General features: G+C 53.4%; 1 protein-coding gene across 3 annotated transcripts in view; it reads right to left on the bottom strand.

Annotated features, from left to right (window-relative positions):
- The window catches only part of ARRB1 (arrestin beta 1), a 202,473-nt gene that overhangs the window by 122,304 nt on the left and 57,968 nt on the right, over positions 1–22,201 (bottom strand). The window lies entirely within an intron of this gene.

Here is a 22,201-nt window from a genome sequence, read left to right as displayed (position 1 = left end):
TAACAGAGCTCTGGCAGGGTGTAATGATCCCCTCAATAAAGCCTTTCCCATAAATCTCCCCTAGTGAAAGGTGCCACCTTCCAGTTATTAATCCAACCCTGGCCTAGGAGGCCCCACCAAGCTACTACATTACATTAATGGACTGGGAAGGGCACCATCCCTCTCTTCTCTGCTTTATGTGATCATAAATCTCCAATGCTTTCTCCACGCAGCAGAAGCTAATAAGTTGGATCTGAGGAGCCAAGGGGCCAACCTTTCTTCAGCACTAACCGTTCAGCAGAGGGCCGCAGAGGGATAGAAATAGCCAGGCCCTGCTGAAAAATAAAGGATGCCTGCGACTCCTGAGAGCTCGGCAGCCTGGGGATCAAAGGGTTAAAACCACAGGGTGGCATATTTTTAGTAGGCGAGCAGGCCGGGTGAAAGGACGGGCTCATCAATCCAATAGAGCACTGGCAGGCAGCGCTTAGCAAACAGGACACGACCTGCTCCCAGCATTCCTGCTACAAGCTGGTGCACACGGAAACCCTCCCCTGCTTCTACACTCAAGCGGGGAGGGGAAGGTGTAGATTTCAGGATCTCCGACTCCAGAGATGCTGGCGCTTGGTGCTCAGGCTGTCAGCTGTGACTGGTCTCAGCACTTGTGGCCTGGGTGGGCCTCCGCTCACCAGAGAGCAATATAGTTCTACACCTGAGCACGTCGGATATTCCAGCCAGTAGAGAAAACGCTCGTAGTTCAATTTCCTTCTCTGCCACAGACTTTGTGTGTGACCGTGGGCTTGTCACTTAGTTGTTCCGTGCCTCAGTGCCCTGTCTGTGCAATGGCGATAACAGCCCTGCCCAGCCCCATGGGGTGTGTGAGGATAAAGATTGTGAGGTGCTCAGATGCTCTGGTGATGGGGGCCCGGAAAGTACCTAAGACAGATCCCACTGCTGGACCCTGTTCAGTGAGAGATCGAGTGCTTGCAGTTCTCTCTGGGCCTGGTTCTGCAAGGCACTGAGCACTCGCAGCTCTTGGCAACTTCCCTGCAAGCTCAGGGTGCTCAGCGGGCTGCAGGGTCCCGTTACATGGCACACTCCCTCTGGTGGAGGGTCCAAACCGATTTATGGCGCAAAGTGATCCGAGGGTCGTGGGGACCCAGGGGAGATTCACCCGCCTCTGAGGACCAGATTAGAGGGGTGCAGGGTCACAAGGGTCTGGTTCTGCTGTTGTGTGAGCGCTTTGCAGGTGGGTTGGCTGCAGCCACTCCTCTTGCTTTGCTTGTGCTCTTCACCGACCCTGGGGGCATATCTGTACTGCAGTCACTGGGTCCGACTGCAGCTCGAGCAGATACACCTGAGCTAGCTTTAATCCAGCTAGCAGTGAAGCTACAGCAGCCTGTGCTCACCCTGCGAGGAATTGCCCAGGGTCCATGCTGGGCTACCATAGCCTCACTGCTGCAGCAGGACCCAAGCTAGCTAGAGTAAAAGTAGTCCCGGGATGTCTACACAAGCAGCAGGGACTGTGGTACAGACGTACCCGCTGACGGAGGAAAGGGTGGAGCAGAAGGGAATGCTGGGAAACCCAAACCCCACAGGAGAGGGCTGGAAGATTTCACCTGCTCAGAAGGCAGTAAGGTCCGGGCAAGCCCTGCCAGATGGAAGGCTGCCTTTTAATTCAAGAAGACAATCAGACTCACAGAAGAAAGAGTTGATCCAGTGCAGGATTGATACCCATCTCTCAGGGCTGGTATAAAACATGGGGCTACTTGGATAGTGCCCCAAAGCAACCCCCATCTCCATCTCCATCTCAACCTCCATCTCTTCCTTGCTTTCTTTTCCTGCCTTTCCCTCCACCTCACCGGGATGCTGCTGTGCTTTTATTTGCTTGCCTAGGTGTCTCCTGTCGACAGCGGCTCTGTCTTTGCTCTGTCGGTCAGGGAGACTCAGTGAACCGGCTCCATTTCTCGAATGCCCTAGCTTCCATGGGCCACTGCCTGACAACAGCATTTCCTCCCAGATCTACCTGCCCGCGCATTCAGTTAGAGCCTGCCTGTAACGGTGCCATCCGCTGACTCCCAGCACGAGCACAACCAGGGCTGCTGCCCTGTTCTAACGCTGGACTTCCACAAGCCAGGGGCAGACAGACTGCTCTGTTCTCCACCCGCAGAAGGCAAAGCGGGCAGTGTAATGCAATCAGGTCAAACCAGAGAAAGCCCCATTCATAGTAGATTTAATCCAGCCAGCGCCAGGCAAGAAGGGGCCAGGACAGATCACCGGTTGGCTCCATCAGGCTGAGACACTGTGGCACTTCGCCAGGGACGGCGCTCAAGAAGTTAAGTGTGCAATTAGCTAGCCCAGCATGAAAAGCTGCAGCGAGGAGTTAGGGGAATGAGAATGGACAGGGCTGGGGGGCAGAGTTGAATGGAGCCGCATGCCACCACTATCCACAACACCATCTGCCAGCCACAGGAGGTCTACTCAACTTGACAGAAACTGTACGTCTCCCTCAACCTCCAGATCCTCCTTTCCCATGACATCCAGCTTCCGACTTGCACACTCAGGAGCGGATTAGACACCCTGCCTTGTAGTGCTCAAAGAGCTCGATCTATTGAGCTTAACAAAGAGAAGGGGTGACTTGATTACAGTCTAAGGATCTACATGGGGGACAAATATTTAAGGGGCTCTTCAGACTAGCAGAGACAGATCTAACACGGTCCAATGGCTGGAAGTTGAAGCTAGACAAATGCAGACTGGAAATAAAGGGTACATTTTTAATGGTGAGGTTAATTATCCAGTGGAACAATTTACCAGAGGTCGTGATGGATTCTCCATCACTGAGAATTATTAAATCAAGACTGGCTGTTTTGCAAGAAGCTCTGCTCTAGGAATTATCTGGGGACAGGTGTCCGGCCTGTGCTATGCAGGGGGTCAGACTGGATGATCACAATGGTCCCTTCCGACCTTGAAATCTCTGATCTGTACCTATCATCTCTCGCCTGTTTCCTGCTCAACCATCTGATTTCCATTGTCCCCCCTTCTGGAGCTTTCCTGGGCACACGGATCTGTGCAGCGCCTAGCACAACAGGGCCCTGATTTCTAGCGGTGATGCTGAGTGGAGAGGAAGAAATGAAACTACTGCACCAGATCCTCCGCTGGTGAAAAGCATCACAGTCAGTTGACTTTAATGGAGCAACAAATGATTTACACTAGCTGAGGATCCAGCCCCCAGTTTCCTCTGTCTCTCTCACTCCCCTGCTATAGCTCCCACTAACATATGAACCCACAGAGTTCCCACCACCACATGCCATCAGCAGGGAATGCACCTGGCATGTCCATCACTGAAAAGCGCAGACGCCGATCACTTGAGCAACCCCTATACGCGATGCAAACAGCCACCGGAGGGGGACATTGCACGTCACCAGCCTGTTACACAAATGTCAACTGTTCAGCCACATCGCACATCGGGCACTCTGGGATGTGACACAGGAGTGCTGGGGAGAGACTGAACTTTCCCTCCAAGCCCCAGTCACCTGAGGCTGGAAAGGGTGACAAAGCATTGCACTCCTGTCACGCGGCAGAGGTCAGCATCTCTAGACCCCAAGAGCTGCCATCACACGGTGAAGTGGTTAAATATGGGGCGAAGGTTCCAGACCCCTGGTTTCAGTTCCCCCTCTGCCTCTCACATTCTGTCCGACCGTGGGCAAGTCAATTACATTCTCTGCGCCTCGTATGTAAATGGTGCTCCTGATATTTACCTACTTCATGGCAGGGTGGGAGGGAGGATGAAGGTATTAATACTTGGATGCTGCTTTGAGATCCGCAGATGAAAGATACTGGATGGACAAACAAAAAAACCATTCTCATGACTGCATCCAACCCAGTTTTAATTGGCAGTAAAATGATCACCTAGCGCTGGTCGGAGACATTTCAACAGGACCGTATTCCACCAGAATATGTGGTTCTGTTGGAATCGAACTTTGTGAAACGGGGTCAATCTTGCTAGAATTTCATTCTGGAAGAAAACCAGAAAAAAGTTCCAACACTGTCAAAATGGCCCGTTCACAGCACTGCTGAGAGGGATCTGGGAGTTATCGTGGATCACCTGTCGGATATGAGTCAACAAAGTGATGCTGCGGCAAAGAAATACTATCATCATCCTGGGCTGTGTTAACAGGAGCGTGGTAGGTAAGACTCAGGAGGTAACTGTCCTGCTCTACTTGGCATTGGTGAGGCCTCAACTGGAGAACTGTGTCCAGTTCTGGGGGCCGCACGTTAGGAAAGATGCTGACAAACTGGAGAGTCCAGAGGAGAGCAACAAAAATGATAAAAAGTTGAGTAAACCTGACCCAAGGAAAGGTGAAAAACTTGGGTGTTTTTAGCCTTGAGAAAAGAAGACTGAGGGAGGACCTGAGAACAGTTCAGGTTTGTTCTCAACAGGACTGATCAATTGTTCTGCATTTCTGCTAAAGGTAGGACAAGAAGTAATAGGCTTAAGCTATGGCATGGAAGGTTTAGGTCAGACATTAGGAAAAACTTTCTAACTCTCAGGGCAGTGAAGCTCTGGAACAGGTGTCCGAGGGAGGTTGCGGAATCCCCTCACTGGAAGTTGGTAAGACCAGGCTGGACAAACCCCTGTCAGGGCTGGTCTAGGTGTACTTGGCCCTGCCTCAGCGCAGGGGGCTGGACTCGACGACATTTCGAGCCTGACACTTCTCAGATTCTGTGTCAATGGCGTCACGCCGGCGCAGTGGGGCTGGGGCTGGCCCAAGGGGAGCTTTGCAGGCTTGGATAAGAACGGGCGGCAGTGGGAGCCTGCTGCTGCCGAACGGGCCTTGCGAATCAAAGCGCTGCCCTGGGGTGGTCCTGACCTTTTTAATATTCCCCCTTATTCTATTATCTCCCTTTCTTCAGCTTGCTGCAGCCCTGGCCCCCTGCACAGGCTGAGCGGAGCTGGCACCAGGAGCAGTGGGAGGCAAGATGGTTAGCCAGGGCTGCTGAAAGGCTCCAAAAGATCCCGAAGGCCTACGAGACAGTCTGGCGGGAGCTCAGGCGTCAGCCACCTCTCCTGACAATGGCAGAAAGGAATGGGGAGCTCAGAGGATATTAATCCACCTGTGCTCTGTCTTGCCTGTCACCCTGCATCTTGGATATCAGCTGTCACAGTGCAATTAAAGTAGTCACTAATTAGGCATGGGAGGTAGTTAAGGCTCCGGGATGAGAGCCAGGAGATCACAGGATACTTGCCCATGTCCAGGAATCCAATTTGGGGGAAAAGAAGGGTGGTGATTCTCCCAGCTCCACCCAATTGGGCTGCCAAAATGAAAGATCACTCTCACTAGAGTGTGCAGATCTGCCTATTACAACAGTCTCTCTCGGGCATGCTTTGATCAGCAGCTAAACGGTTAATAATATTGACACGTGCGTTATCCTTCTGCACTACCAGAACCAACAACCCATAGCAACAAGCAGGACCAGTTCCCACCTCTCTTAGCACTCTCATTTCAGGCTCTCAGCAGACTCAGGCAGACATCAGCATAGCCCTCCAAGGCTCTCCTTGCCGCCACATCACCCCGAGAAACATTCTGAAATGAAAGCTGAGATTCTGGAGCAAATGATGCAGCCACGAGAGAAAATGCACAGCCCAGCCAGGCCGCTCAGGTGGAGTCCTGCCTGTTGGAGAGGGATTGAGAGTCTCAACTCACACACCCATAGACAGCGTTGTGAGATCCTGCGGAGCAATGACTCAACAGGTGCAAAGGCAGAGTAAGAGGACACCATGCAGGCCTTGTGGTGGGCGTGTAGATGTCTTCAGAGTTTAGAATTCTCTCTAACCTGCAGCTCAGGAAGGTTGGATCCCCGAGATCACCCCCCCCACACACACACACACACCAGGCCCAACGACTGAAATGAGACCAAAGTATTACAGACTTCAGGAGACTAAACCACTGTGTGCCCCAGTGCCTGAGGCCCCTACAACCTGGCCCGTCAAACGAAATGTACATGCTGTTTTCTGGGGCCCCATCCCCTCCCATTTCATCCCAGTTACCCACGTTTTGGGGGCCCCCCAGGAGCTCAGGGCCCTTTCTCCTCCCCTCTTGTCAGCCCTGCCTGGGCTAGCAGAGATTTGGTTAAGTGAGATGCCCAGAAGGGGCTCTGATTTCTCCTCTCAAGCCGGATAAGTTGTTTACAATGCGATAATGAGTCAGCTTCAGCCAGACCCAAATCTGCCTGATAAGCACTCCCCAAGCAGCCCGAAGGGAGGGGTGTGTGTGAAACCAGAGCTTAAATTAAGGCCCCACCAATAAACAGTCTATTAATATTCATCACATGATTAATAGACCCAGCCACAGCCTTTAGTAATGCATTGCACGGTGTGTGGTCCGAAGCGTTAGCCGCACTGGCCGAACACAGGATGCTAGACAGCGATTGCAAACATAGGCACCGACTCCATGGGTGCTCCGGGGCTGGAGCACCCACCGGGAAAAATTAGTGGGTGCTGTGCACCCACCGGGAACCAAGCTCCCCACCCCCCTGCCCCACCTCCTCCCCCACCCTGAGCACGCAGCGTCCCCGCTCCTCTGTTTACCTCCCAGCGCTTCCCGCCACCAAACAGCTGTTTGGTGGCGCTTAGGACTTTCCAGGAGGGAGGGGGGAGGAGTGGGGACGCAGCACACTCAGGGGAGGAGGCGGAGAAGAGGCGAGGCGAGGAAGGGGCAGGGGGAAGGGCGGTGCAGGGGCCAGGCCAGGGTGGGGGTGGGGTCAAGCACCCACCGGGAAGAGTGGAAGTTGGCACTTATGATTGCAAAGCCACGCCGGCCTTCAGCACCGCTGTAGGCCTGAGCCCTGTTCTCAGCTCGTGCTGCCATTCGTGGGACCTTCTTAATTCAGCTCTGCAGGGCACCCAGCTCCGGCTGCTGCGGAATGGCCTCTTCCAGCTTGCGAGGCACAGAGAAGAGTCTGGCGGAGCCATGACAGAGCCCATCAAAGCCGCCAAGGAACGGTCCGTAAGGAACGATGTTGCATTAGCTGGGACTGGATGGCCCAATAGACCTGTGCATCTCTAGGGGCTCCGATCCTCCACACAGGTTGCACATCACTCCCTCCCCTGCCCATTCTTTGCTGCACGGAGCTGATAGGTTACATTCCTCTTCTCCCAGACCAGATCCCTGTTATTGCTCAGGGACTCAGCAGGGCAGGGCTGCCTGGTGGAGAGGACTCTACCGTAGGAGTCAATAGACTTGGGGTCTATCCGTCTCAAGGCCCCAAATTGCTTTGAAATGTCCAGCCGGGACAAACATCTGCACAGAATGAGCCATCTCAGAGGTAATGAAATGACGGACAGGAGAACGGATGGGTTGGTTTGCTCTGCTGTTTCTCTTTCCCCAAAGAACCGTCCCAAAATATAGTACCCTGCTAAGCTTGAGGTGTTGGTCCTGCTTTTAGCAGGGGGTTGGACTAGATGACCTCCTGAGGTCTCTTCCAACCCTAATCTTCTATGATTCTATGTTTCTAGGAGTGGCAGAAATACAGAACGCTCCCAATCCACAGGTCGTGGTGAGTGTCAGCAAAGTCCAATTTAGATTTCTACGCTGGACTGCTGATAAACAAGTCTGTTCCAGACGGAGTCATTCCACCCTGTAAATTGTGGTCGAGCAGCTCAGCATCCCCTGGCTGCCGAGACTGGATTCACGTCAGTCTGCCTTTGCAGGGAGATGGAATGGAAAGCTGAGTAAATAGCCGGGAATGCTTTGTTGATTTAGCACTGGCTTAGTTTGTTGGGGTTCCTTCCCCGCCCCCCTGTTCTCAATTGAATCGGAGAGCTCCTTGGAGCCTTTTGTTTAGTGTTCTAGAGAACATTACCCCAGTTTAAAAAACTCTGCCAACAAACGGAGTCTTAAGTTAGAAATGCAATAAGCAGGGCTGGCTCCAGGCACCAGCTTTCCAAGCAGGTGCTTGGGGCCGCGTCCAGAATGGGGCGGCAGTCCGTGTCCCCCTGCGGCAATTCGGTGGCAGCTCTGACGCTGATGCGGTGGGGGCAATTTGGCGGCGACTGCTTGGGGTGGCAAAATTGGTAGAGCCGCCCCTGGCAAGGAGGCAAGGCCCAAGAGACGGGCTTGCTGGTTAAAGCACAGAGCAAGGACTCCTGAGAATTGAGTTCCGCCACAGACAGAACTGGGGCTAGTCTCTTAAAATCTGTGTCTCGTTTTTCCTGCCTTCCCCACCCGCTTCTTCAACCACAAATGATGATGCTCACTGCCCGGATTGCTGGGTGACACTCCATGGCCTGGGCTATGCAGGGGGTCAGACTGAATGATCCTGACGAGACCAGGACCTGGCCTTAAACGGTGCCGTGAGGCCAGGCAAGGTTATCCCCTTTGTCCACACTTCAAGCTGCAGGCGTATTCCTCACCTTCCAGTGCTTTCACATGGAGCCCTAGGGCCCGGATAGATTTTGTCCATCAACACACTGGAGTTTGGAGCCTCTCTGCTTCGCTAGGAGCAGACGCACAGTGCTCGCTCGGCACTGGGGCTAGGGCACGTGTGGACAGAGGAAAGGCAGCTGGCTGGCATGCTCCCTTCTTGGAAGCAGCGGTGGAAGGAAAGCTGTCCACTCTCGCATCTGCATCTGGCGCAGGCGTGGCTGTTCAGAGGGGACAGAGCCGTTCTGCCTGCCATAGCCACCCCCCGCCCCCCCGATGACAGGGCCGGCTGCACAGTCCTGCAACTCATTAAACCCTGTGTGCATTCATCCACCGGAAAGAAACTGACACACAGGCCCGGTGAGGAGCAAATCTCAGGCCAGGATGGAACAGATGAGAGCTGGGTTCAAAGCACTCTCGGCCGAGGGGATCTGGCTGTGGACCGAACTTCCACAGGCGATGAGACTGAGTCTGACCGTCTTTGGGAAATGCTGCAGACCCTTCCTTTCTGCCAAAAGTGACTCACAATACAAACACCCCTTCTACTCCCAACCCCCTACCAAACTCCCTCCCCAATGAACCCCCGCCCCAAACCCTACCCAGGCAGAGTCTGAACCTTGAAAAGGGAAAAGCACCAGAGACTCCATGAAGTTCACTAGGGACTCTGCTATTGCTACTGAGTTTTCGTGCAAGGCGCCCAGATGCTATGGTGATGGGTGGCCGTATAAACCCCAAAAGACCGACAGATAGCACGGACACTCCGACCAGCAGTAGAGTGATTGACACTGGAAGCAATGGAGAGTAGCTGCCTCCATGTGAGGATGACCCATGAGCCACAGATTTGGGGGCCATCAGTCCCTGTAGAGTCTTGGCCCCCTGCCCCCTTCCATGTTGCCCGTTTCCTCCCCCAGGGGGAGAGTGTTGCTTGTTTCCTGCAACGTGCGCCGCGTGGACTGTCTCACATATCTTTCCCTGTCCTTGGGGGCTTCCATGGACATGTGATGGTGGTCAGAAGACGAGTCATCTTATAACAGCTTAGTATATGGGATCATATCACCCCCTTGTGGCTGGCCTCAGTGATTATAACAACCTGCTTCTTACATCTACCAGAGCTGTCGCTCAACTCCATGCCAGGAACAGTGCTGAAGGCCCTGGGTTTGATCCACACTGGTGCCTGGCACCATGCCTCTCCGCATGAGGCCGTGGGTCATTGCTTTTTAAAAGAAGAAAATTAATGGAAAAAATAGGGAGAAGACTACTCCGGGGGTCAGTTCATCTGGACGTGGGTCATTCTTTGGATCCATTGTTCTCCCTTCCTCTCTGGCACGCACAGCCCAGAACTGTGGTGGAAAGCCTTGTGCCTCAGCTGAAGTCAGACTGCGGCGTTTTAATTAAAGAACAATGGCCGCAGTAAGTCAGTGCCGTCCTGCACCGTCCAAACCACAGAGTCCCCAGCTGCGAGCAGCTTCTCCAGTGACGCACGGGCTTCCTGAAGCGGGATCATTTATATGCTTGTGTAAACAACATGCAAAACCCCTTTGCAAAGCAGCTGTTTGTCTGGCGGTGGCTGGGTTTTATTTTTTTACTTAAATCAAAACTGCTCTCAAGTCTGTAACAGTTTAATGATTGTTCGGGGTGGGGGACAGCCAGATTCTCCTCTCACTTAGGCTTTCTCTACACGCAAGAAGAGTTCACTGGCTTAACTGAACTGGTGGAAAACCCAGTGTGCACTCTCTTTTGGGTGAAGAGTGGCTTATTTTGGTTTAGCTTAGGTAATCGACTCACATCACGGTCGCTGACTCCATGGGTGCTCCGGGACTCAAGCACCCATGGGGGGAAAGTCTGGGTGCTCAGCACCCACCAACAATAGCTGTTCAGCATGGGGTCGCTGATCGGCTATTTGGCGCGGGGCCTCCGATCAGCTGTTTGGTGGCAGGCAGGAGGCACTTGGGAGGGCTGAGAGCAGTGAGAGGGCAGGCAGCCTCAGGGGAGGGGGTGGAGCAGAGGTGGGAAGAGAAGGAGCAGGACCAGAGCCTCAGGGGAAGGGGCGGAGTGGGGGCAGGACCTTGGGGGGAACAGCAGGGAGCACCCACAGGGAAAAATAAAACTCACCGCCTGTAACTCACACTACATTGAAATAAGCCTGATCGAAACAGAAATAAATGTCCACACAGACTTTCCCACCAGTTTCTCTTAAAATGTGATTTTAAACTGGTTTAGTTAAACCAGGGCAACTTTCTAATGAAGACGTCTTAACTGAAACCGGGGTGACTCTGCACCTAGATAAGCCCAGCGTAAATCTAGGCTGACCCCATCGACATTAGTGGAAAAGATATTGGTGTCAAGGGAAGGAAGATGAGCCCACAGTTGTGGATGGCTGTCTCCTGAGAGAGAGACTGCATAGCTCCAGGAACCGACAAACGGCATTTGCTGTTGCTACGCCACTAATCTGAATTTGTATCATCCAATGGCTGTTTGGTGGCCTGGGCTGAGTCCCGCTCTCGGTGGGCAGGTTTGTACGGTGGCTGAGAGGGAAAAGCTTTTCTCGCTCCCTGAGAATTTTTGACATTTGCAACTTTTCTCCCATTTTGAATCAGGACAAAAAACACATATCTCAAAAATGTCCGTGAACCAAAACCCCTCCCCACCAAATTCAGTTTGGGTCACTCCCACCATTTGATTTTGATCCTTTCCAAATGTTTTCTTTCGATTTCAATCTTGTGCTAGTGAATATTTACCAACATTTCTAAGCAAAAAGTCATTTCGTCTCAAAAACCAGAACCTGTCCAGTTCAACAATCGCCAAACTTTTTGTTTACAAAAAAAAAAAAAGTTTCGCGTCAGGAGTGTCCTTCAGCCGACGCTGTTTCGTGAAGGGGTTCAGTTCTGATGAGTCGGCGTTTCTGGCAAAAGACCGTGCATCAAAAAATTGCCAATCAGTTCTAGTCTATGGCTAACCCCATCACAGCTAGCTGGCTCCGCTGAGGGGGTCAGAACTGGGCTGCCCGTGGAGATTTAGACTCCCTTTGTCGGAAGCCAAGACTTGGAGGGACAGGCCTAGTGTTGGAGCAGTGGTAGTTGGGCCTAATGGTTGGAGCAGAGGCAGCCAGGCCAGGAACCGGAGCCAGAAGTCAAAGCTGGAGTCAGGAGTCAATCGCGGGTGGGGAACGAAGCAAGAGCAGGGCTGGGAGCTAGGCAGGAGCAGGCTGAGGCCTGTGGGGTCTCTCACCACTCTAGGCAGGGGAGAGTCCCAAGCCACGAAGTGACATTGGGCAGACTGAGCTGCTGTTCTTCCCATGGGGCTTATATATCAGGCCTGAGGGTCACCAGACCAGCTCCTGGTTTGCAGATTGGCTAGAGCCTAGCACAGGAATGACTCATGACCGCGTGTGGTTTAATCAGGCTCTAGGTTGGGGGTGTCACGGCACGGCACAGCCTTGTCTCTGGAAGCCCTTCCCCACTGGAGAGGCCTGCAGTGGGGTGCAGGAGAAGTTTGCCCTGATAGTTCCCATCCCGCGGGGAAAGCTTGCCAGGCTGTACCCACGCTGTGCCCGTCCTGGGGATAAACACAGGAGTTCATTCTCCAGGTCTCTCCAGCTGGCCCCTTTCACCTGCACCAGGTCAACTGTCTCTTCAGCACCTCAGAGGGTAGCCCATCTAATCACTGCAACGCTCTCCAACCCCCCATACTCCTGCAGAGTCACCTAATGCCTTTTCTACTAGCTGATTGTCAACGCAAGGGAAGGCCTCATCGCAAAACCTAAGGGCTCTTGCCAGTGGGAGCAGCCCAAGGCTGGCTTGGCTCTCGCTGCAGTATGTTCACTGCTGAAATCTTCCGATGCATTGCCTGGAACGGCCAACGGCATTCTGGAAATGCTGCTTGGCAGCCAAGCTATGTGCATTAGCACAGATGTTGCTCTTTACTGCTGGCAGACAGCAGCTGTAAAGAGTTCCACTATTTCCTCGTTAGAGGCCATCAGAGCTGCCTTCCCAGCTTCTGGGCTCCGTGGAGCAAGGTTAGCAGCGGGGCGGCTGGGACAGCGAGGTCTCCTAGGGGCAGCTGAACGTAACGACAGCACTTTGGGCAAGGAGGAATCAAGCCCCCGAAGCAGGCCACCACGGAAAACATGGCCCGCGACTGCACGCTGGCTTGCCAGGCTAAGGGTGTGCCACCTTCTCAAGCCAGGGCAGAACTCCCCCGTCACCCTAGCCACTGCCTCTCGGAGAGGTAGTGGATCTAGACCAGCGATGGAAGAACCCCTCCACGCTGGAGTAAGTGTCTACATTATGGTGCCCCAGCATTTCTGGTGTATGCACAGCCTAAGCAGCCGGTCATTATAATCCCTGGGGCCCGTCATTAGAGCAAGACATCGTAACAGGAGCTTCTGGAGCCAGAGGAAACTGACCCTCGGGAAAACGGAGCCGCTGTCAGCAGTTTCTCCCCAGCATGCCTGCATCTCGCACCTTCCTGACGGACACATCCACATGGCAGGCACTGCAAGAGTGTTACCAGCCTGGCCCCTCGTGGTCAAAGCCCATGGAAGGATTCCAGCAGCTGGGGAGAGGGAGGGAGCAGGGGGAACTAGCTGGGAATTGCTCCGTGGCTCAGCCGCTGTGGAAGGGCTCCAGGTGGTTTCTCAGGGTAAGCAGGATGCAGAAGAGAAAGCCCAGCGTGTGCCCCAAGCCCATCCCCTGGTGCTGAGGGAGTCAGAATAAGGTGAACTGGGGGAGGCATGAGTCTGGCTTTGATCTGAGCTTGGATCTGGCGCCGGTGAAGGGATTCAGAGCCACATGGATAGCCGGAGATAGCGCGTAGTCGTGATGTCATGCCCGCATGATGGTCTCTGGGCGTTCTGACGGGTCTCTCGGCATTCCAAGGCCGGCTTGGCCAGGAGGGCCTCCGATTTGACTGTCTTTGGGATGCCCCGAGCGATAGGATCCACAGGATATTTCCAGGAGCCCCGCTCAGCCCCTGAGCAAGCCCAAGCTGACTGCAGAGGCTGCAAAGCCAGGATCTCCTGTGGCAAGGCCCTGGTGGGCTGCTCCACAACAGCAACTGAGCTGCGGCTACACACTGTGCAGGGGTGGCTTAGGCTAGCCAGGAAACCTCAGCCACAGGCGGAGAGCAAGGGGCCAGCAGGCAGATCAGTGCTGCAGAGGCCAGGGGACTTCACACTGCACTGGGGTGAAGTTCGCCCCCTGTGAAACCTAAATCCCAGTGAAGACTGTGGTCTTTCCAAGATGGGGGAGTTCCCAGCAGCCGTAGAGCCGCCATAGCTTGCTCCTACGTCCGCCTGTCCCATCAGGAGCCATCATCACCTCTGTTGTCTCTGGCCGCGGCGGGGAAGGAGAACCAGCTCCTCTGGCCGTGGGGCACAGAAAGTGCCCCTCCAAAAGTGGCCAATTTTTTATTCCCATGCCCGTCCCTGCATAGGGAAACATACAGGATCTCAGGGCAGGATGTTCGCTTCACGAGGCAGAAACTGGCTCAAACAGCTCTAACCCCACACAACGGCTCCCTCTAGGTTCTGCCAATACAGCAATTCCTCCTTGGCTTTTAATCACCGTGTTCTTCTCTCTGACGGGCTTCGCTCTCTGCTCCGTTCAGACACCACTCTTCCCCCGGCAAAGCCTGACCTGTGCCTTACTGCTGTTCTACCCCTGAAAGCAACTCCCCCACGGGTGGTTTACACGTTGCGATGTGTTTTTGCAATACATCTCCCTTAACAGTACAGGGGTAAAGCAAGCCAGATCTCTTCCCTTTGAGCTTTTCCCGGGCTGAAAGGCTGTTTCTTAACCCAGTCTGATTCGGAACAGTCAGCACCACTCGCCATTATCTCAAGCTGCTGACAAGCAAACTCTGGGCTCTTCCAGATCTGCATCGTGCAGGGGGGGGGAAAGGGCTGCTTAGCAATCATGCGCCTGCTCCCTGTTCCCTTAAAGCTATAGACCGTCCCAAACTGGGACCCCCTCCCCGTCACCCAATCGGATGTGGTGCTTGGAATGGGATGGAGCCTGGATCTGAACCAGCCGTGTTCTGGGGTCTCCTGGACCAATGTGGCACTGCAGAACCAGGAGACACAATTTCACTGGCCCATCCCTTCTCACCAAACTCTAGGTCTGCTGCTTCTGGAGCCCCTGGCAGCAGCAGCAGGTTCTGATCTCTCCACACTGATCATGGGGCAGAGGAGGCCATAAAGCCGATAGAAACAGCTGGGGGAGGTCTCGCCACCCCACCCAAGGAGGAGGGGCCTGCTGCTTTGCCAACCCAAAGAGAAGGGCAGGGCCACCCACAGCTTCCACTTACTTTAAGTCCTGCTTCCCAAACCCGCAATGGCCCTGGCTTCCCACTCCATTCTGTGCACAGCGCTGTACGTGAGCATGGGAACCAGGAGCTGGATTTCCCTGCCTCTGATCCCAACACTAGCTGATCTGGAAATGGGTCCAACAGAAGTCCTGCGATAAAGCGCCCCTGGTTCCTTTGGGAGGGCTGGCTCCAAATCCAGAGCCAGACCCACCCTTGTGACTCGGCTCTTGCCAGGGCCTCTGGGACGGCTCGTGGCATTTCTAGGAAGGTGGGTTTAGTGCAGTTTGCTCCACAGGGTGCCTGCCAGGCCAGACCAAGAGAGGGAATGGCCCACGCCCGCTAACAGCCACCCACAACCCATGCCTTGTTTCTACAAGACCCATGGGCTCCAGATGCGAGGACAGCATCCACTGGAGTGAGTGGACATCACAGGAACAATTCACCTCTTGTAACCCTGCCCCATCTCAGGCGACCCAGGCCAGCAGTCCCTGCCTCTCACACCTTGATCATATGGTGTCAACAGAGCAAATGAAGCCACTCCCTGGAAGGGAACCAGCCGGAGGGGAGAGCTGTCCAAGTTCTTCCATGGAAGAAGTGGTATTGCTGGGAAGCTGGAGAAGGGGCAGCCCTCCCCCTGGCTGCAGGCCCAAAGGCAGTGAGAGGCAGTGTGGTCCTGTGGAGACAGTATTGGAGAGGGAATCAGGAGAGCAGCGTTTCCTTTCTAGCTCTGCTGCTGACCCACTGTATCAAAACATACGAATGGCCACGCTGGGTCAGACCAATGGTCCATCCACCCCAGTATCCTGTCTTCCGACAGAGGCCAACGCCAGGTGCCTCAGAGGGAATGAACAGAACAGGCAATCACCAAGTGATCAACGACCTCGTTAATCAAGGAGCGAGCCGTATGACTGTGAGCAAATCACCGTGCCTCAGTTTCCCCTCCCTTCATCTGCCTCATTATTGAGTGTAAGCTCTTTGCAGCCACAGACTGTCTCTTTTTACAGCCCCTAGCACAACAGGGCCCTGAGTTTGGTCACGGGTTCAGTGTGCTACCATGATACCAATAACAAGGGCTGTCAGGCTGAATGTATCTGGTTGTTAAAGTCCCATAAGAACTTCCAGCACGAATGAAAGCACGAACCATGACATAAGCTGCTCTTGATACTGACGGATTTGATGAATAGTTTGTATTTACTGAAGTGACTGATTTATGCCTGTTTATACTGTCTGGATTACAAACCAATATTTCAGTGCGAGAGGAAAAAACGACGTTTCACGCTGTTATTGGAAAGAGAATAAACGGCCCCCTTCCATCTGAATTCCTGTCATTGCTCCAGGGCGCGGGAAAGTTAGACCATTCCAAGGGTGTTTATTTGTCATCAGAAAGTTCTTTGAGAACCAAGTGGAATTTCCTGGACAACAAGTTTGCCAGGACTGTCGCTATTGATCAGTGTCAGAAAACCAGCTGCTGAGTTTCCCCTCTGCCTCCCGGAGGCGAGCATTTTGAGATGTTTTCCCTGTGACTGCAGCTGACAGCACATAGCCATTCTGGGGACATCAGCGTTGCCTTCGGGAATGGAGCACTTCCATTTGGGCTGGAAACGGACACGTGACAAATGCCTAAACAGGTCTTTTCCCAGTCTAAGGGTCTGCCTACTTTTGGAGCTGGAGGGAGAATTCCCAGCTCAAAGAGACATGCCCACGCTAGCTCTGAACGAGCTGGCATGCACAGTGCCTTTGGCGCGTGACCTTTCTACTGCGCGTACAGATGGACACAGTTAAGAGACGGGGAGCTAGACACTTACACGGCCCTCGTTACCACTGGATCTAAGTGCCCCATGATCAGTAATGAACTGATTGTCACCGACCCCTCCCCTTCCCCTGCAAGGTGAGGTTGCATTATCACCCTGTTTGACAGTTGGGGAAATGGAGGCACAGAGCGGTGAAGGCCTGGCCTGGCTTTAGGTGCCTCAAATTTTGGGTGCTCAACTTGAGACATCTTACAAGGGGGCGTGCCTTTAGGATCTGCCGAGCACCCACTGAAAATCAGGCCTTACAATCAAAACTGGACGTCTCTCTAAAAGCTACACTCTGGTTCAGCCACTATGTATTTAGTTCACTGCAGGAGTCAATGGACTAAATCCTCTGGCCTGAGCTACTCAGGAGGTCAGACTAGATGATCATATAGATCCCTTCTGCCAGGCCTGAACAAGCAGTCAGTTTAACGCAGAGCTCGTGGTCGTAAATGCACTTAGCAGACATGACACTGAACCCGATTCACTCCAGTACACCGCCTGCTCCACCCCATTCCTCTAACAGAGCCGTGTCCAGTCACCGGCCGTGCTGCTGCGGCAGGTGTCTGTGGTGTGGGACCGAACCGAAGACCACCAACTCCTCCCGCGTGGGTCCCCGGGCAAGCAGCCTCTGCCGGGGAAAACGCTGAGCCACGGAGGACAAGGACGAGAGCGTGGGCGAAAGACGGAGGGAAACAAATTGAAAGCACAATGGAGCGGGCTGCCTGGATGCCCCGTAAGTGGTTTCATGGCTCTTGCTGGGCTGGTGCTTGGGGAATAGCTTTTGTTAATGAACGATTTCCTTGAAGAAAGAAATAAGCGCTCAGCGATATTCTCTCCCTTGTTATTGTTTTTGCCCATCTCGCCACAAGCCACAATCCATACCTCTGAGCGTTCGGAGCGGGGTGGGTGTCCTTAAAGGTGCATGCTCAACCTTCTGGTAATCCATGAAACCACTGGATCATGCTGCCAAGATGCTGAGCAAAAGCTTGCCCTTGGTGGTTTGCAGCCAGCTTGCAATGAGCAATGGCTGGAGCTACCCACAAACCACTGGGCCCTAAAACTATGTCTCTTCTCTTGGTGAAGACTTGCTTGGAGATTTTATTCCTCAAGCCCATACGAATCCAGAGATCTGATGGATACCAGTCTCTCTGTCCTCGATTGGGTCCACACGCTGAATGCAGCTGGGGATCTGTGCTCCAGTCCCCGAACAAGGAAGCAGGAGCACTTGAATTCTAATCTCAGCTCTAACAGGGACTCGCCTTTGTGACCTCAGGCAAGGCACGTAACTGCTCTGTGCCTCAGTTTCTCCATGTGGATAATACTGTAATGTCCTGGTGTCACCGGGCCGATGCTCTGGAATTGCTCTACAAGAAGCCAGTCAGGACTCAGGTGGACTTGCTGTGGGAAGCGCACGGTGAACGGGGATGCTGAATGCTCTGAGGTCAGACTCAGGAAGGCCGAAGCCACGGTAGGCTTTTTGCCCTGGCTCCACTGGCATTGGCCATAGCTTATGTGCAGGCAGCTGGGCAGCCTCACCTCCCCTGAGCGCCTCAGGAAAAGTCACACACCCAATTCCCACCACCTAGGCATTGGTGCAGTACACAGGGAAACTGAGGTACACGCAGTATTAATACAGGACAGTAAGGCTCACATGCAACATAACAAGGGGGAAAACCCCACCTCGTCACACCTGGTTAGTGTGTATGAGCAATGGCCCCCTCTCTAGTGCATGGGTGTCTCACAGGCCCTCGATCGCTAACCGCTAATGGTCAGATTCTCCTTCAGCTCAAGTTGTAGCAACTGGTGACCTAAGGGTTTGGTTCTTTGCTGTCACCATGACGTGCCAAAGAGCCATGCTTGTTTCACCTCACTGCAAAGCCCCTGGGTGGTGATGGATTTCTTACAGGACATCCTTCATCCACAGGGGTGTGAAGCATTAACACGTACCGTAACTCCTCGCTTAATGTTGTAGTTATGTTCTTGAAAAATGCGATTTTAAGTGAAACGATGTTAAGCGAATCCAATTTCCCCATAAGAATTAATCTAAATGGGGGGGTGGGTTAGGAAAATTTTTTCACCGGACAAAAAACTATATTATATATATATACACACACACACACACACAGAGTATAAGTTTTAAACAAACAATTTAATACTGGTACACAGCAATGATGATGGTGAAGCTTGGTTGAGGTGGTGGAGTCAGTGGGATATTTCCCAGGGAATGCCTTGCTGCTAAATGATGAACTAGCCCTCAAGGGTTAACTCGTTGTTAATGGAGCCTCACACTGTACAAGGCAGCACGAATGGAGGGAGGGGAGACAGCATGGCAGAGAGAGACAGAGACACACACCCTGTGTGTGGGAGAGAAGAGAAAGAGAGATGCGGATTGCCCCTTTAAGTATGCTGACACCACCCTAAGTACATTGCCTTTTAAAAGATCAGGAAGTTGAGACAGCAGCTGCGGTCTCTCCCTCTCTCCGTCCTGAGCCCTTTTCTGTCTTCACCCTGCTCTATATGGAGAAGGGGTAAGTGGGGAGGGGGACACCCTGACATTAGCTCCCCTGTTCCCCTCTCCCCCTGCACAGCAAGCAGGAGGATCCCAGGAGCAGCTCCAAGGCAGAGGGCAGGAGCAGCACAGGACTGTGGGGGAGGGACAGCTGAACCGCGGGCCATTGGTAGCCTGCTGGGCAGCTGCTGCAAGGGAACTTAGGGGAGCGGATCGGGGGGCTGCCGGCCCACCCTGGTTCCAAGCCCCCACCCGCTCGGTGCACCGGGCTGCTCTTCCTGCAAGCAGGGGACAAAGCAGGTGGCTGCCGAACCACCTTAGAAGGGAGCATTGCGCCTCTTTAAACGAGCATGGTCCCGAATTGATCAGCAACGTAGCAACGAAACAATGTTAACCGGGACGACATTAAGTGAGGAGTCCCTGTACAGGCTGGTGACATGCTCTGAAGATGGATAGTGTTGTTGTTTAATAAAGCAAAGAAAAAATGTGAGCAGAGTTTTGGGAAGGCTCCCTTTCAGATGCAATCCATCAGGCTGTCAAACGGCCTCCCGTGGGAAGCAGCAGAAGCTCCATTGCGTTGCATCGTTCAGCGCTGGACTGGCAACGATGACGGACTTGCATCTGTGCAGCCCTTGACGTCCGAGTGGGTCCCAAAGCCCTTGCCAAAGGGCTCGTGCAAATGACAGGGAGAAATATCAGAATTGCTTCGACCAGCCCTGGGGCTGCCACGGTGTCTGGATTCAGTCCGCAGGAGTGGAAGGGAAGAACCAGATAACCCTCTCCACCTGACAGGAGCCTCAGGAGTGCCGGGTGCCTCCAAGTATTTAAAAATTAAAACAACAATCTCCTTCTTTCTTCCTTCCCGGGCTGGAGGTGTAACAGCGTGATGAGTGGTGAGGCTGCTGGGCGTGCGGGAGTGTGCGAAGGACAAGGGAGCTAAGCCAAAGGGATGAGCTTGCACAATGGGAAGTCCGCAGTCCTCATACGAGCAGCGCCCCTCAGCCTTGCTTGCATTCAGCTGCTCCCCACCCAGGGGCTGACTTTGTCCAGGCACTGGGCAAGCTGGGCTGCTGCCTATGTACTGAGGATACTTCAGCCCAGGCCATTTCACCAGCTCCCCCAGCGGCTTCCTACAGATGTTGGACGACACGGAGGAGAGGCCTGAGCCCTGTGGGAAGCTGGAGGCAAAGGAACATAGCGACCCTCGAGGTTTCATTGGAGAGGAAGGACCTGAGCTATGTCAGGCCGTTTCCATTCATCCCTGCAGCTCTTTGGGGGCAGGGGAACTGGGTGATTGGCAGTAGATCAAATGCCATAGACAGGTCCGGCATGACTAGCATGGACGAACTGCCCTTGGCTCGGGCAGAACGAGCCTGTCTTTGACCTTCCCGCCCAGTAGCCACCCCCAAAATCACAGCTGTGAAACAGTGCAACAGTAACCTTGCCTCCGGGAGTGAGGGAGACACATACAGTGGGCCTCCCAGTCTGGGAGGACAGATTCGCGCGAGCTGTGTGGACATTGCAGCATGGGTGGTGGCTCGGGCAAGCCACCTGAGTTCGGACCAAAGGGGTAGCTGGGTGTGGATTCAGGTGGCTAGCCCCTGCCCCAGTGTCCAGATTGCTACTTTTTAGCACCCGTCTGTCTCGCCAGGCTGGGAGGCACGCTCTCCGTGTAGTATAGACAGACCCACCCAGACCTTGCGGTCACTTACATATATCCAACAAGCACTTAGACATCACAGTGATGGGCGTGACATGGCAAGCAAGGATGGCCAGATGGCTCCAACCCCTAGAAGAGATGCTGGGCACCCTAAAACATTGAGGTATCTTGGGTCTGAACTCTAAGAACATGACTCAGAGGCTAGGGACACTCAGAGCATCTGGTTGCATCCCTGACCATCCTGGCTAATAGCCATTGATGGACCTAGCCTCCATGAACTTATCTGATTATTTTTTTAACCCAGTTATAGTTTGGCCTTCACAAAGTCCCCTGGCAATGAGTTCCACAGGTTGACTGCACTGAGTGAAGAAATACTTCCTTTTGTTTGTTTTACACCTGCTGCCTGTTAATGTCATTTGGTGACTCCTAGTTCTTATGTTATGGGAAGGAATAACTAACACTTCCTTATTCACTTTCTCCACACCAGTCATGATTTTATAAACTTCTATCATAACCCCCCTTAGTCGTCTCTTTTCCAAGCTGAAAAGTCACAGTCTTATTAATCTCTCCTCATATGGCAGCCGATCCATGCCCCTAATCATTTTTGTTGCCCTTCTCTGTAACTTTTCCAATTCCAATATATCTTTTTTTATATGAGGTGACCAGATCTGCATGCAAAGCGCGAGGATACCATGGATTGATAGAGAAGCAGTATGATATTTTCTGTCTTATCGATTCCTTTCTTAATGATGCCCAATATTCTGTTCGCTTTTTTGACTGTCGCTGCATATTGATTGGATGTTTTCAGAGAACTATCCACCATGACTCCACGATCGCTTTCTTGAGTGGTAACAGCTAATTTAGACCCCATCATTTTATATGTATAGTTGGGATCATGTTTTTCAGGGTGCATTACTTTGCATTTATCAACATTTTGTTGCCCAGAAAGCGGCCACCAGGTCCCTGCAGCCCCTAGGCACATGGGCAGCCAGTGAGGCTTTGTGTGCTGCCCTCATGCCTGCAGACACCACCCCCGCATCTCCCATTGGTCGCGGTTACCGGCCAATGGGAGTTGCAGAACTGGCACTGGGGACCGGGGCAGCGTTCAGAGCCTCCCTGGCTGCCCATGCGCCTAGGGGATGCAAGGACCTGGTGGCCACTTCCGGGAGCTCCGTGGAGTCAGGGCAGGCTGGGAGCCGGCCTTAGCCCCAGGCCCTCGGTGTGCCGCCAACCGGACTTTTAACGACCCAGTCGGCAGTGCTGACCGGAGCTGCCAGGCTCCCTTTTCGACAGGGTGTTCCGGTCAAAAACCGGACGCCTGGCAAGCCTAGTCACAGTTCTGAAAGGGTCTGTTTCCCTTTGCATTTCACTCTATGGTTTGTGCTACCCACTGTCTAAGAAAGGACCTGCTCCAGACCGGCCACCTCAGACAGCCACTGGGGACTCTGCCGGGACACTATGACCTCGGCAGGAGTGAAAAAGCCTACGCTTGCAGCGTCCCAGTTGGATCCATCAAGCTTCTCCTACTGTC

Source organism: Lepidochelys olivacea (assembly GCF_965140295.1).
Source record: "Lepidochelys olivacea isolate rLepOli2 genome assembly, chromosome: 1".
NCBI lineage: Eukaryota > Metazoa > Chordata > Testudines > Cheloniidae > Lepidochelys > Lepidochelys olivacea.
Note: the sequence above shows the minus strand (reverse complement) of the source record. Positions and strands in the feature narration are given on the sequence as shown.